The sequence below is a fragment of the Budorcas taxicolor genome, chromosome 7 (assembly GCF_023091745.1).
Source record: "Budorcas taxicolor isolate Tak-1 chromosome 7, Takin1.1, whole genome shotgun sequence".
Taxonomy (NCBI): Eukaryota; Metazoa; Chordata; class Mammalia; order Artiodactyla; family Bovidae; genus Budorcas; species Budorcas taxicolor.
This window is the reverse complement of record NC_068916.1, coordinates 106510303-106526750: the sequence shown is the minus strand read 5'-3', so window position 1 is coordinate 106526750 and position 16448 is coordinate 106510303. Positions and strand designations below refer to the sequence as shown.

Genomic DNA, 16448 nt, shown 5'->3' with positions numbered 1-16448 from the left:
TCCTTTTCTAGTGATAAGTGCTGTGGAAATGCCAGTCGCAAAATAAGTACTTCTGTGAGAGACCAGGGAGGAATCCGGAAACCCTTTAAATAGTCGGTGGCATTTGAATGGGGTCTTGATTGCTACTTAGCGATGTGGTGACTGCGATGCAAGCAAACGTTCCTGTGAGGAAAGTGCCGCTCTGGGAAATAGCACTGACAGAACAAGGCGTTAGGAAAACATGTGGCATGTCCAGTTAGTGGTGGGGTCAAAGTGAGATTAGGATTTTATCGTGGTGGGAGAAGTGTTCATAATTGGGTCTGTGAAGGAAGGTAGGGACCAGGTTGTTAAGTTTCTTGAGTGTTATGCTAAGAAATTTGTGTATCTCTTGCTAACTGGGATTGTAGTTTGAGATTTCTAGTTTGAAATGTGGTCAAATATTTCAGTCTTGTATGTTTTCTAATTTTAGGGAATTAAAAACATTCAAAATACTGAAAAGAGTAATAACATCTGTAATATATGCCCGTCACCTAGACATCGACAGTTGTTAGCCTTTTTGTTAAATTTGTTTCTTCTTGAATTAATAAAGCAAATACACTTGAAGTCTCTTGTCTTACATCCCATGTTACCACTATCTCTTTCTAAAGGTAACTACTGTGATGATCTAAAACACTTAAAAAACCAACAGCTTTAGCAAACATGATGGATACCACAAGCAACAATCTAGTCTTGCTCAGTGTGTGGCCCCAAGTAGTTTGTGTCTGATGCTATCTGGCCAACTTCTGGTCTCACACAGTTTGTCAGGCTACAGTCTCCTTTGTTTACTTTTAAGTTGTTTTTGGTATCTAGCTTAATGAGTATGTAATGCTTTCTTTTAAACTTTTAGTGTTCTATGTATGAATGTGGGACCCTTATATTGCTTCCATTGTTTTACTTTATAGGTAAGGTTAACAATAAAAGCTTTGTGTAAGTCTCTTGGCTTATCTGTGAGAATTTCTCTGGGAGCTAGTCTACAAATGTAATTAAAGGGAGCTAAGATATCAGATACATTTTGATATTTTTGATAGATGATGTCAAATTGCTCTTCGTGAGTAACTGAAATCATGGTTTACAGGTGTATCTTACTGATGGATTGTCAGCTCTTTCAAGGGTAAAGAGTACCATGTTTCCTTTTTATCCCATCCACCCACATATTGGCACATAGTAGATAATAAATGTTGGTTTAGTGACTAATGGCTTACTGTTGTATTGAATATACTTTTCAAGGTATTTCTTCTAGCATTGGGAACATGCTTTAAAAAGTGGCTGGGCTTAAGCTTATAAATAAAAGCTTGAAAAATAGGTTAAAGATGGAGAGTCAGTGGTTTTCTGACTTTTCAAGTAAGTAAATTTCTTTGATCTAGTTACTCTATTAATGATGCTCTTCTTCATGTATCAAGTTTACCTAGCCAAAGTCATTAATGTTCTCAAGGATTATTTTCTGGGATAATATTTCTTAACAACATGCCATTCTGGTGAACTAGAATATAATTTTATCCTTGTCAAAATTACATTGACTCATACCTTCTTACCATTAATAAAATTGGTTTTATTTTGTTCAGTGATATTCAAAAGATCTACTTTAATTAAAAGCTAGAGTTATTTGGCAAACTTGAAAAAAAGTTAAAATGTTACTTGGCATATTTTTCAATCTGCAGAATGAATGCATTTTTATTCATCATCCCTTCTTTGGTTGAACTTACCATCTCTCTTTTAAAACTGCTTTTCTGTTTTCCTTCTGTGGGTATCTTTTTTTGTCAGATATCTTGGTAAGGACTTAACTGAACTGTATTCTTTCATTTTAAAGGCATAGAAAACCATAAAGAGTGCGTGCGTGCGTGTGTGTGTCTCTCTTCTCCTGTGTACCGGTGTGGTAGAGGGCAGGCAGCAGCTTCGAGAATATCCAAATAAGTTTTCTTTGGATTGTATCAGTTTTGTTTTTTGTTTCTTTTTTACCCAGCATGTTTATTTAACTAATGGTATTAATTTAATAACATTGAATTTAGTTCACAGATTTTTTGGGGCCCATCAGCTGATGATAGGAGTTCCTCAGATTCAAACAGAATCACAAGTTGAAGTAAGCTTGGTATTAAAAACTGATACAGATATTCCAGTATTGATAATGAAGAATTTATTATAGCTAAAAGTTTTATTGTTGTTTAGTTGCTAAGTTGTGTCTATTTAGCGACCCCATGGACTATAGTCTACCAGGCTCTTCCATCCATGGATTTCCCAAGCAAGAATACTGGAGTGGGTTGTCATATCCTTCTCCAGGGGATCTTCCTGACCCGGGGGTCGAACCTGAGGCTCCCATCACGTCTCCTCGATTGCAAGCGGATTCCTTACCACTCAGCCACTAGGGAAACTCAGAATAGGAGACTCAGTATTTGCATATTGTTAATTTTTTTTATTTTGATCAGATTCTAGATTACTGAAAATAAATTTATTCTGGGTTTAAAATTTATAGTTGATAGATTATCCCTAGTATTGCAATTCTTTTACTGGTGTTATTTTCCACTTACATACTCTGTAGTTTAGATCCTTTTTTTTTTTTTTAGTTTACTTTACTTTTTGTTAGTTTTTGTTTACGTTTTCTAGGAGTGCATATTAAAAAATCAGAAAGAGGTTTGGAACAAATCAAATTATTTCTCAAATATAAATGTGAAAGTTTGGGGGCTTCCCCTGTAGCTCAGTCGGTAAAGAATCTGCCTGCAGTGCAGGAGACCCGGGTTCAATCCCTGGGTTGGGAAGATCCCCTGGAGAAGGAAATGGCAACCCACTCCAGTATCCTTGCCTGGAAAATCTCATGGACGGAGGAGCCTGGTGGGCTGCAGTCCATGGGGTCGCAAAGAGTTGGGCACGACTGAGTGACTAACACTTACAGATAGTTTGATATTTTATATGTTTTAAGTTCTTGCAGGACACAATTTTATACACACACATATATTGATATATTAAGTACTTTTTAATCATATGTAATTGTAGTCAGTTCCATTGTATAATCTATGATATATTTTCATAAACTATAATTGTTTCAAGCTTATGAGTGAAGAACTTAAAGGAAAACAGTGTGAAAGATAATGGTATGTTGTGTATTCCACTGGATTCTGTCATGGCCTAAGACATTTCTAAAGGCTGGCTTTGTTATTTTTTATGTCTACAACTCAGAAATACTCTTGCTAAACTACTGTATTCATCATTTCAGGAACTTGTGGGGGTCGACTACAAAAATTTCTCCGGTTACTTGTCTCTGTTCTCATGATGTTCTCAGCTAGTCTGTTTACTCGACATTCTCTGTTGCCATCTTGCTTTCTTCCAGTATGTGTTCAAGCTGAGCAAACGATGATTTTTTTGGTTAAATATTCTTCAAGAATTCAACCACATTTATTACTTTCTAGTACTCTGTCAGCTTCCTTTATTATTTCTTATTAATCCATTGATAATTTGTTGTAGGTTTCAAGGCTTCAGTCTAATCATGTACGCTTCTTAAAAATGGGGATGTCTTTTTTTAAATTTATATATAGTAACTGACTGTATATTTGTTAATGTTTTGACTAAATGGTTAAAAAGTAATCTTTTTATACTTAAAAATTATAAATTTTCTGAAAAGGACAGTTAGTTAAGATGAACCATTCTATTCTGAAGTCCATTTGGTTTTCTTCTGGAAAAATTCTTTTTGTGCCCAAAAGAAAGATCTTAAAAATTAATATCTTTAATGAGGCACATGTCAGTCACTTTAAGTATGATTATTTTTACTTTAGTATATATATATATATAATATACCTTTTACTATAAAAGGTTCAGTTTTTATTAACAGCTAAACTGGTGATATATATTTATTCTGTAGTGGTGTCAAGTAATTTTCATTAGTGTTCTTCCCAGAAAAATGGCAGTCATACTTTGAGGAAGTAAAATCTTTCCTCAAAGATAAGAGAGAGGTATGTCCTCCTCAAGAATTAAGTAGCTTTTAAGAACTGATTTTTAAAAACTGAATCAAGGCTTGTGACTTTAAAGTTGTTTTCTTTTTTATTGCGAATTACCCGGTAGATACTTGGTTTGCACTCCATCGAGGGTATTTGAGTTGCTTCAGTGCTTTCGCCAGTGTGTTTTCCTTCCTTGCTTTCAGAAAACGCTAACAAAAATCTCTTGAGCTTGCTTAGAATTGTGGTCCTCTTTCTGTTGTCATTTTTAATCACTTGATTTTTCTTAAAAAGATGAAAGTCAACAAATTGCATTTATGTTTGTTTAGAAGAGCTTGCTTTTATTGTTGCAGTTAGAAAGAGATAAGTATAATATTTGATACATATCTTGATTGCATAGTACCCAGAAAATGTATCAAACATATCTGGCATTAAATTTAATTAGAATATTGACATTGTATGCTTTCAGCATGATATACCATGCAGAAGATTACACTGACAATTTTTAATACTTTATATTCTTATTTTTTAAGTATCATGAATTGGTTGCATTTGTGTTATTATCTTTTGGTTCTTTAATATGTCCTAATAGTTTTATAGAATCAAAAATTAGGGAAAGAATACAGCAAAAGAAGCATAGATAGGTATCTTGTTAGAATAATGTTGTTTATTTCTTCATTTTCTTGGAGAATTAAGTGGCATTCGGAAAACTTAAGGAGAAAATTGGGCAAGTATTGGCTCAGCAAGCTGTATTGTTTATCCTTGGATTAAATTGTGCTTTTTCAGTTTAGAAGTGCTACCTTTTTCTGGTGTACTTAGATGACTTTCTTCTGTAAAGTCAGTCCAACTGTGTATATAAGCATCATCTGTTTTTATATGTTAGAGTCTATTTAAAACCATCACATTATAATAATATACTTTATGATACTTTTAGATTACTACAGTCAAGATAGACTTTTTTTTTTTTCTTTTTAAGAAGAGTAAAATAGTGCTGACTATTGGTCAGTATTAGTATAGGAGATATTTCAGATACAGTCATTTTCAAAGGTGTAAATCATTATCAGTTGGTGTATGGATTTGCCCAGTGGCACAGTTTCATTCTTCAGATGTGAGAGCCTTTCCCCTTTCTCTCCATCAAGGCATATCTTTCTTTAGCTGTTGTACATACTAATTTCTCCAGTTATTGGAATTAACTTGTAATCACCTTAATGCTTACTCCTCACCTTGGAGATTTTGTATTTATCCATGTCTAAAGTTAGTTATTTGTTTTTATGCATTATAATATTAAGTTTGCATGGGTATATTATTGATCAAGTACTTCCTTCTTCTGACCTTTCCTTTCTTAAAAAAAAAATAAGTGACTTAACCTTGAAAGTGATCTTAGAAGGCCTCTAAACCTGCTTTCTGCAAATCCTTTTATTGCATGCCTGATGAGCTGTGTGTGTGTGAAGGTTATTTATTAATGAATATATAAGAACTCATGCAATATTCTAATGACAGTTGAAAATTTGTTAATGAAATGGTATCAAAGTGGTATTTGACCAAATTTTTTAAATTTCTAGCATTTAAAGTTATTGCTATTATTGCCTTAAAGGTTACATATACTTACCACATTGTTTAAACAAAACTGGAGGAACTTATTTTCAGTACTGATTAGTACCAAATTAGTGTGAGAATCCACAATTTAACAGTCTAAACCTTGCCTCTTCTGAATATGTACATTGTTTTAGGGGACCTTCCCATTTTAGGTGGTGTATGGTGCTAAGTAGTGGTCCTGGTAAAACTTTTGTGGTTTCATTTACAATTAACATGCTCTTTGACAGCTGGCCTTTATTAATCTCACACCATGGGTTTGAAACTTTTTCCTTAAAGCTTTATAGTTGAATTAGAATACATTGTGTCCTTTGTTTTCTCCTGGAAAAGGATTTAAACAAACTTTCTATTGCACCTGTTGAATATGTATTTCATAGTAAGCACCATGAAGTTTGCAGCATTTAAGAAGATGAAGAAGCAGAGATAAAAGATACATATTCAAGAAGGCTTGGTTTCACAGTTGGTGCATAATCCTTTCTGCTGTCATTGGTACCCTAACCCTGTAACTTCCAGAACAAAAGCAGCTGAATTGGAAATTGTGGGAGCTGGGGAGCATTCAGTTGGCAGCCCATCGCTTGGCCCATAGGCGTTGTCAGCTCTCAGTTTGATGCTCTTTATTCTTTCTGACAGATGTGAGGTAGGGTCTACGAGGGGGAAGTCATTACTAGAGAGAGGGCAGTGTCAGATCAAAAGTAACCAGTGATCAAACAAGGTAAAGGGCTGTGGAAAATAGGCTCTCTTTCTGGCCTCAACACCTGCCTGATCACTGAAGGGGATAGTTTTTCTGTGTCAGGGCAAGTTGATTTTCTTTGATGTACAGTGAATTAGAAGTCAGAATGGAAGCTTAACTGGAGTGCAGAAGATTTTACATCCTAGTTCTTGAGCAGTTTAGATGTTTAAATGATTTATTTTAATTATCTAGAGGTTATAGAGTCATTCTCTATAGAATATAAAGACCTACCCCTACTAACTTTGTTATCAGTATTTCTTTAGAGATAGTATTAATGAACAAGCAGATTTCAATATAGTATACTACAGGCTGAGAAGTCATCAAACTCTTTCTTTCAAACATCTAACTAGAACTAATCAGAACATTTATATAATTATAATGGTATATAACAAATGCTAAGCATAGCACATAGTAGGACCCTTCAGTGGTAAAATTTCAAAAGTAACTTCACTAAGTAATTTAAAAAAATTGAATTAACTCTTTCTCCCCAGTGGGAAAATTATTACTGTTATTATTAGAAATTATTATTGTATTTTGTCTTAAGGTAACCCTTTCTAACCAAATTATTTGAAGGAAAACTTAATGAGACAGTTCTTGAGGTTTTATATGTGTGGTTCTTTTCTGTGCCCTTTCATCTTTGTAGGTATGTGATGAAAGTCTGGAAGAGGATGATATTTTTATCTTCCGTTAGTTTTCTATATGGATGAATTGACAATTGAGGCATATTTCTAAAAATTTCAGTTTTTCTTCACATTAAGGTTAAAGATTTGACTGCTACTAGATTTCACTGTCCAATTTTTGGTATTTTAAATACTGCTGAATTTCATCCAGGCTTATAGTTAGCAGTCATTTGTCTTCAAATGAGAATTTACAGCCTTTTAAAAATTATTTTTAATCTAATAATTTGTCTGCTCATCTTTGCCAAAAGTTTCATTTTTGTCTGTTTTTGATAATTAGGTGACATAAATCTCCTTTCTTCATTCAGGGTCTCCTTTTTCAGTATGTAATTTGACTTAGGAATTCTAATATTGGCATTGAGTCAGGTGTCATAAATTTCTATTTGATTAATTTCATTTGGAATAAAATGTCTTATAAATTAATATTCTATTTCTATTTTTGAAACTTTAAAATTCAAGAAATCTTACTACAGACTCATTACACCATCTAAATTTTAACATATTATCTAAGAGTGATATAATTTAGTAAATTAATCTAAGGAAAGTATGTTTCTAATCTTAAACTTGATACTATTTAAATCTAATTTTTAAAATATTCTCTGTTGCATTTTTATGTTCTTTTTAGATTGTTAGATGGAAGGTTCAGTGGCTCCATGTTGGTCTCTTGGATTTTGTAACTTCCATTTATAAATTGTTTCCCTAAATGTGGAAAATGAGGTCTTTTCTTCTTAGGTTTGATATACTGCAATTGTAGCAATTCCCATTACTTGATTTATGGGTTAGAACATTTATTTTTTAAGTGGTAGTGGTAGTTTGTCAGGATTATCTAACTAATTACTAATTTGATATGGAGGTAAGTGAATTTTAACCTTACCAAATGACCTTTATGTTTTACTTACCAGTTTAGAGTATGTCACTGATAGTTTAATAAATCCAACCACTGTCGTCTTTCATAAGAATAAGATGATTGTACTCAATTTCTTTAACTTTTAGACATATTATGACTTTTTAATAATAACTTTTGAGGGAATAAAAGCTTGTTAAATATTTATATTGGTTTTAAGACTTTGATTTTGTGCTTAGTCGTGTCTAGACTCTTTGCGACCCTTTGGACTGTAGCCCAGCAGGTTCCTCTGCCCATGGGATTTCCCAGGCAAGAATGCTGAAATGGGTTGCCATTTCCTCCTCCAAGGGATCTTCCTGACCCAAGCATCGAACCATGTCCTGCATTGCCAGGTGGATTCTTTACCACTGTGCCACCAGGGAAGCCTCCGATGATTTTAGAGTTACTTGGTTGTAGAATGGCTTCCCTGGTGGTGAAGATATATATATATTCATATCTGCCTTTGTATTTTTGCAAATATGGTTGATTATACCTAGGAATAGTTCATACTCAGTACACAGGTATTTTCTGTATACCTAGGAATAGTCAGTTTAAAGATATGTAAATATTGAGTGAGGTAACTAATAAAATGTTTTTAGAGGTCACATTAGCACATTTCAACTTTGATTGCCACACATTTTTTCCTTTGAAGAAGTTGCAACCAATCATATCTGTAAGAATGTGGAATAGGAATAAATTTTTGTACCAGTTTCCACTTTTAGAGAGTTTCAGTCTAAATGGCGATCTCAAATGTGTGTGTATATGTGTGCTTATATATAAATACATATGTAATATATATATTTGTGTCTATATATTCAAAATAACATAAGATAGTGAAGTAATTTCAAATTAATGTAATTTGGATTTAAAAGGGAGTGTTTTGTTCCGTGGATTATGCTTCTTTGCTTTATGAAGGAGTCTGAGGTGTCCACATTGAGTGTTGATTTGTCTTGTTTTGCTCCCTAAAGTATATCTTAGTGAGATTGCTTGAGTGATAAATACAGCTGGCATTAAGTGTTTAGGGTTATAGTTTGAGAAGCTGCATGCAATTCATTCCGTTGAGGTTTGTTCAGTGTCTTATAACGTGAGGCATACCTGAAGAAGTGGAGCAGTAAATCCCTTGTCTGCTTCTTAGAAGTGTCAGATAGCTTCAGGAAGATTTGGTGGTTTAGTTTTGGTCTAGTTCCTTTGGTTTTTCTCAGTGTAGACCAATCATTTAGGTAATTTATTGGAAAAAAATTATTAAATACATTGATTTATAATATTTGGGGAAAGAGAAGCTAAAATTAGAGCCAAAGGTTAGAGGGTGGAATGACATTTTATACCCTAGAAAATGATATTGAAAGCCTGGAAGTTAACAGGTTAATAGTGCTAAAGTTACAAGTGGTGTAATTCTGGAAAATATGTTTTCCTTAGCTCCTTCATGGTTGTACACTACGTGGATCAATTATTTTCCATAAGTCCAATCTCCTCCCATTCACTTATTCATTCATTCATTGTTTATTGAGTAATAACCACATACGTGGGCTTCCCTGGTGACTCAGTGGTAGAGAATTCACCTGCTGTTGCAGGAGATGTGGGTTCGATCCTTGGTTTGCAAAGATCCCCTGGAGAAATGGCAACCCACTCCAGTATTCTTGCCTGGAGAATCCCATGGACAGAGGAGCCCTGGTGGTCTAAGGTCCATGGGGTCCCAAGGGTCGGACACAGCTTAGCAACCAAACAACCACACACACTGCCCTGTGCTTCTAGACCCAGGTTTCCTTGGGTTGTGCTAGCCTGCTTACTATAAAGTAACTCAGTTAACATGAGCAGTTTCTTTCCATCCTGTTTACCTGTGGATGAGCCCACTGGGGAGGACAGTACCATTGCCCCGGCAAGACCATTGCGTTAGAGCTTGGACTCAGCCTTTCTTATATTGAAAACTACATTTTAAGAATATGAAAATAATGGTGTTTAGATATTTTTTTTGCTAATGATGATAACCTCTAAGTTAGTTACCAAACTAAGGTGAAATATTTTGAAGATTAAAATTAAAAGGAGCTAGTATATGGTATGGGCTTCCCTGGTGGCTCAGAGGTTAAAGCGACTGCCTGGAATGCAGGAGACCCAGGTTCAATCCCTGGGTTGGGAAGATCCCCTGGAGAAGGAAATGGCAACTGACTCCAGTACTCTTGCCTGGAGAATCCCATGGAGGGAGGAACCTGGTGGGCTACAGTCTATGGGGTCACAAAGAAAACATGGTATATTCATTAAAATGACTTGCTAGCTTTTAAAGAAGACTTTGCTGTTAAAGGTAGATTTGTTCCATTGAGCTGTAATAGTATATGGGTAGTAGTACTTGAAAAATTAAATCTTATGAATTGAGTTTTTGGCATTATTTTGTTTATTTTAATTATTATTAGTATATTTGTAAGGACTTTGCCATCTCTATCACACAGAGTCCTCCCTCATAGTTATATAGTCTCTCTGGGCTTGATGCTGGGGATAGCTAGATTCTGAGCAATTGCTTTCCTTTATGACTTACTACTGTGAATTTTATGAATGATATTGTGGCCTCATTTCCCTCTTTTCTTTGATATCTTAGAAATCAAGAAACATAGTAATTGATGTAAAAGCACTCAGAATTTCTCTTTTTACTATAGAATAACTTTTTCGTTTTAACCCTCATTTTCCAGTGCCTCAGTTTCTACTTGTTTTTCTCCTGTAGGGTGGATTTCCACGAACTGTCTCAATTCCTTTTTGGAAAGAGGAGGGATATACCTAAATACAAACTGAAGTACTTATATAAGTTTATTTTAACTTTAAAACACCTTTGTCTTTGAATAGGCAGTATGGTGTAATGGAAAGTGCTTTGAGGTTTGAATTAGGGAGCTATAGGTTTATATATATATAATGGGGCTTCCCTGATGGCTCAGAGGTTAAAGCGTCTGCCTGCAATGCGGGAGACCCGGGTTCGATCTGTTGGTGGGGAAGATCCCTTGGAGAAGGAAATGGCACCCCACTCCAGTTTCTTGCCTGGAGAATCCCATGGACTGAGGAGCCTGGTGGGCTGTGGTCCACGGGGTCGCAAAGAGTCAGACACGGCTGAGCGACTTCACTTTAACTTTCACTTTCAGGTTTATATAAGGATTCTGTATCTTAGTTGAGCAACTTTGGGAAAATCCCTGGGAGGTGTTTGGTCATTTGTACTGAACACTCATGCGTACTAAGTTGCTTCAGTTGTGTTTGACTCTTTGCAGCCCTATGGACCATAGCCCCCCCAAGCCCCTCTGTCCATGAGATTTCCCAGGCAAGAATACTGGAGTGGGTGCCATGCCCTCCTCCAGGGGATCTTCCCAACCCAGGGATTGAACCTGTGTCTCTTGTATCTCCTGCACTGGCGGACTGGTTCTTTACCACTAGCGCCACCTGGGAAGCCCATTACCTCAGGCAGTTTATGTAAAAGTGGTAGTCTTATATTAAGTGAATAGTGACACTTTTCCCATAGTCATTTATCTATTACACTATTAATAATATTGAAAGTGAACTGTAATTAAAAGAATATTTGAGAGGATCTTACAAAATACTAAGAAATATAAGAGGCTTAAATAACCCTTGTTGTCAGAAAAAATCTTCATGCACGTTTAAAAAATTCTATAAGTATAGAAAAGTACAAAATGAAAACTTCCTGCTAATCCATCTGACAGTTATTTTTGGAAAACTTTTAATGCACATGCAAATATGTATATATATTTTTTTATTTGTCTATCATTCCTTTAAAATTTTTTATTTAAAAAATTAAATTGAAGTAGAGTTGATTTACAATATTATTTTAATTTCAGAAATAGTGATGCAGTGTTTTTCTTGATATATGGCATTTAAAGTTATGGCAGAACAGTGGCTACATATCCCTGTGCTGTACAGTGTATCCTTGTTGCCCATTTATTCCATGCATGGTGGCTTGTATCTCATAAATCCCATACCCCTGTCCTGTCCTTTCCCACTCTGCCATCTTCACACTGCCAACAACTAGTTTCTTCTTTATATTTGTGAGTCTGCTTCTGTTTTGTTATAGGCATTTGTTTATATTTTTAGATTCCACATGTAAATGATAACATAGAGTGTTTGTCTTTCTCTGTCTTATTTCGCCAAGCAAAATAGCCCCTCTGGGGCCATTCTCATTGTAGCAAATGGCAGAATTCTATTCCTTTTCATGGCTGAGTAATATCCTAGAGTGGGCCTTAGGAACCATCACTACAAACAAAGCTAGTGGAGGTGATGGAATTCCAACTATTCAACTATTCCAGTTGAGCTAAATCCTAAAAGATGATTCTGTGAAAGTGTTGCACTCAATATGCCAGCAAATTTGGAAAACTCAGCAGTGGCCACAGGACTGGAAAAGGTCAGTTTTCATTCCAATCCCAAAGAAAGGCAATGCCAAAGAATGCTCAAACTACCACACAGTTGTCCTCATCTCACACGCAAGTAAAGTAATGCTTAAAATTCTCCAAGCCAGGCTTCAGCGATACATGAACTATGAACTTCCAGATGTTCGAGCTGGTTTTAGAAAAGCAGAGGAACCAGACATCAAATTGCCAACATCCGTTGGATCATTGAAAAAGCAAGAGAGTTCCAGAAAAACATCTATTTCTGCTTTATTGACTATGCCGAAGCCTTTGACTGTGTGGATCACAATAAACTGTGGAAAATTCTGAAAGAGATGGGAATACCAGACCACCTGACCTGCCTCTTGAGAAATCTGTATGCAGGTCAGGAAGCAGCAGTTAGAACTGGACATGGAACAACAGACTGGTTCCAAATAGGAAAAGGAGTACGTCAAGGCTATATATTGTCACCCTGCTTATTTAACTTACATGCAGAGTACATCATGAGAAACGCTGGACTGGAAGAAGCACAAGCTGGAATCAAGATTGCCGGGAGAAATATCAGTCACCTCAGATATGCAGATGATACCACCCTTATGGCAGAAAGTGAAGAGGAACTAAAAAGCCTCCTGATGAAAGTGAGATAGGAGAGTGAAAAAGTGGCTTAAAGCTCAACATTCAGAAAACTAAGATTATGGCATCTGGTCCCATCACTTCATGGCAATTAGATGGGGAAACAGTGTCAGACTTTGTTTTTGGGGGCTCCAAAATCACTGCAGATGGTGATTGCAGCCATGAAATTAAAAGACACTCCTTGGAAGGAAAGTTATGATCAACCTAGATAGCATATTCAAAAGCAGAAACATTACTTTGTCAACAAAGGTCTGTCTAGTCAAGGCTGTGGTTTTTCCAGTTGTCATATATGGATTTGAGAGTTGGACTATAAAGAAAGTTGAGTGCTGAAGAATTGATGCTTTTGAATTGTGGTGTTGGAGAAGACTCTTGAGAGTCCCTTGGATTGCAAGGAGATCCAACCAATCCATCCTATGCAAAATCAGTCCTGAATATTCATTGGAAGGACTGTTGCTGAAGCTGAAACTCCAATACTTTGGCCACCTGATGCAAAGAACTGACTCACTGGAAAAGACCCTGATGCTGGGAAAGATTGAAGGCAGGAGGAAAAGGGGACAACAGAGGATGAGATGGTTGGATGGCATCACTGACTCCATGGATATGAGTTTAAGTAAACTCTGGGAGATGGTGATGGACAGGGAAGCCTGGCGTGCTGCCGTCCATGGGGTTGCAAAGAGTCAGACACGACTGATAGACTGAAGTGAACTGAATGCCTAGCAGTGGAATTGCTGGCTCATATGACAGTTCTGTTTTAGTTTTCTGAAGACATACATTTTAATTCAAAAAGGTACATCACATATTCTGTTCTATAGACTTCAGTATTGCTGAATACTTTGACTCTTTCCTTTTGTTCCCCATTAGAAATGATAATGCCTATAAATTTCAGTGGTTTTCTAGCAGAAGAATATATTTTCATATGTACCCTTTTTATGATATCTTGTTGATAATTTTCAAAAAACTAAGAAGCATGTCTTCTCTACATACTATCCTTCATCTCTCTGCCAAGTGTTTTTGTTTTTCTTTCAAATAGTGACCGTGTCCACTGCTGGAGTTTTTTGAGAACATCAGATAGTTTTATACTTAGAGGTGGGATAAGAATAAACAACGTACTTTAGGAACTCGATACTCCTGTGTTCTGTTCTATCATTAAGGGACATGTTTTTCTTGTGAGAAGTGACTGATGCCCTCCCTTAGGACGGCAGGTCAGACAAAGGAACCAATGACACCTCTTAGTGCTTATTCTTGTCAAAAGGTTGAGCAAGGTAGCTTCTGTGTCAGAGATGTGTTGATTCTCATCCCAGCACGACCAATTAACAGGTCACAAGTTCCGGATTTCTTAAGCACTTGGATTTAAATATTTTGAAGATTTGATTTCCTTAGGCTAAATGGACAGGAGTTTGAGCAAACTCTGGGAGATAGTGAAGACCTGGAAGCCTGGCATACTACAGTCCAAGGGTTGCAAAGAGCCTAACACAGTTTAGCAACTGAGCAACAATAGGTGTTTAAATTGGAGATGGTACCATTTGCTCTGCTTGACCTTTGATGAAGCTACGTGGATTGAGATGGTGTATATGTATCATCCAACAAGGCATCTTGGCAGATAGCATTTCGTAATTAAGTTAAACGTTTAATGTGTGAGAGTTAAACGTTTCTTTTCTTGTTAACTTCCCAACTGCCATTCCACTTCTCTCTCTCTGTGACTAAAGAAAACCTGGAATGGAGTCATTGCCAGAAGTTTGCTGGTGGTGAACATTGTTGTTGTTGAGCAGTTTGGCAAGTGGTAGAAGTAACTGTTGGTCATTTTGCACATTTGATAGGGCCCAGTCAGCCTTCCGTCTTACAGGGAATTTTTGAAAGCGTTATTTTAACCCCTAGTATTTGTGGTTTTTTCAAAACACTATGTTTCTTTTTCTTTTTCTTCAATTTATTTATTTTAATTGAAGGCTAATTACTTAATAATATTGTGGTGGTTTTTGCCATACATTCTATCTGTGTTTCTTACTGCTTTTATATTTTGTACTCCTAGTAAATTATCCACAGTGGTTATTCCAGTCTGTTACTTTTTTTTATGAATCCCTATCATTTTCTTTGCCATAAGCTCCCATCATTAGCAATTAAATCCTCCTACTATTTAATGGAGAATATGGAAATCGATCTCACAATGGTGTGATCACTCACCTAGAGCCAGACATCCTGGAATGTGAAGTCAAGTGGGCCTTAGAAAGCATCACTACGAACAAAGCTAGTGGAGGTGATGGAATTCTAGTTGAACTATTTCAAATCCTGAAAGATGATGCTGTGAAAGTGCTGCACTCAATATGCCAGCAAATTTGGAAAACTCAGCAGTGGCCACAGGACTGGAAAAGGTCAGTTTTCATTCCAATCCCAAGAAGGGCAATGCCAAAGAATGCTCAAACTACTGCACAATTATACTCATCTCACACACTAGTAAAGTAATGCTCAAAATTCTCCAAGCCAGGCTTCAGCAATACGTGAACCATGAACTTCCAGATGTTCAAGCTGGTTTTAGAAAAGGCAGAGGAACCAGAGATCAAACTGCCAACATCCAATGGATCTTGGAAAAAGCAAGAGAGTTCCAGAAAAACATCTATTTCTGCTTTATTGACTATGCCGAAGCCTTTGACTGTGTGGATCACAATAAACTGTGGAAAATTCTGAAAGAGATGGGAATACCAGACCACCTGACCTGCCTCTTGAGAAATCTGTATGCAGGTCAGGAAGCAGCAGTTAGAACTGGACATGGAACAACAGACTGGTTCCAAATAGGAAAAGGAGTACATCAAGGCTGTATATTGTCACCCTGCTTATTTAACTTATATGCAGAGTACATCATGAGAAACGCTGGGCTGGAAGAAGCACAAGCTGGAATCAAGATTGCCGGGAGAAATATCAATAACCTCAGATATGCAGATGACACCACCCTTATGGCAGAAAGTGAAGAAGAACTCAAAAGCCTCTTGATGAAAGTAAAAGAGGAGAGTGAAAAAGTTGGCTTAAAGCTCAACATTCAGAAAACGACGATCATGGCATCCGGTCCCATCACTTCATGGGAAATAGATGGGGAAACAGTGGAAACAGTGTCAGACTTAATTTTTGGGGGCTCCAAAATCACTGCAGATGGTGATTGCAGCCATGAGATTAAAAGATGCTTACTCCTTGGAAGGAAAGTTATGACCAACCTAGATAGCATATTCAAAAGCAGAGACATTACTTTGTCAACAAATGTCTGTCTAGTCAAGGCTATGGTTTTTCCAGTGGTCATGTGTGGATGTGAGAGTTGGACTGTGAAGAAAGCTGAGCGCCAAAGAATTGATGCTTTTGAACTATGGTGTTGGGAAGACTCTTGAGAGTCCCTTGGACTGCAAGGAGATCCAACCAGTCCATTCTGAAGGAGATCAGTCCTAGCTATTCTTTGGAAGGAAGGAATGATGCTAAAGCTGAAACTCCAGTGCTTTGGCCACCTCATGCGAAGAGTTGACTCATTGGAAAAGACTCCGATGCTGGGAGGGATTGGGGGCAGGAGGAAAAGGAGATGACAGAGGATGAGATGGCTGGATCGCATCACTGACTCGATGGTCATTAGTTTGAGTGAACTCTGGGGGTTGG

The 16448-nt window shown here is 36.6% G+C and overlaps 1 protein-coding gene and 1 non-coding gene across 2 annotated transcripts in view; both read left to right on the top strand.

Annotated features, from left to right (window-relative positions):
- The window catches only part of FBXL17 (F-box and leucine rich repeat protein 17), a 517327-nt gene that overhangs the window by 49922 nt on the left and 450957 nt on the right, over positions 1 to 16448 (top strand). The window lies entirely within an intron of this gene.
- On the top strand, positions 9884 to 9955 carry TRNAS-GGA (transfer RNA serine (anticodon GGA)). The gene has a single exon. It is a non-coding gene; the product is annotated as a tRNA-Ser (tRNA).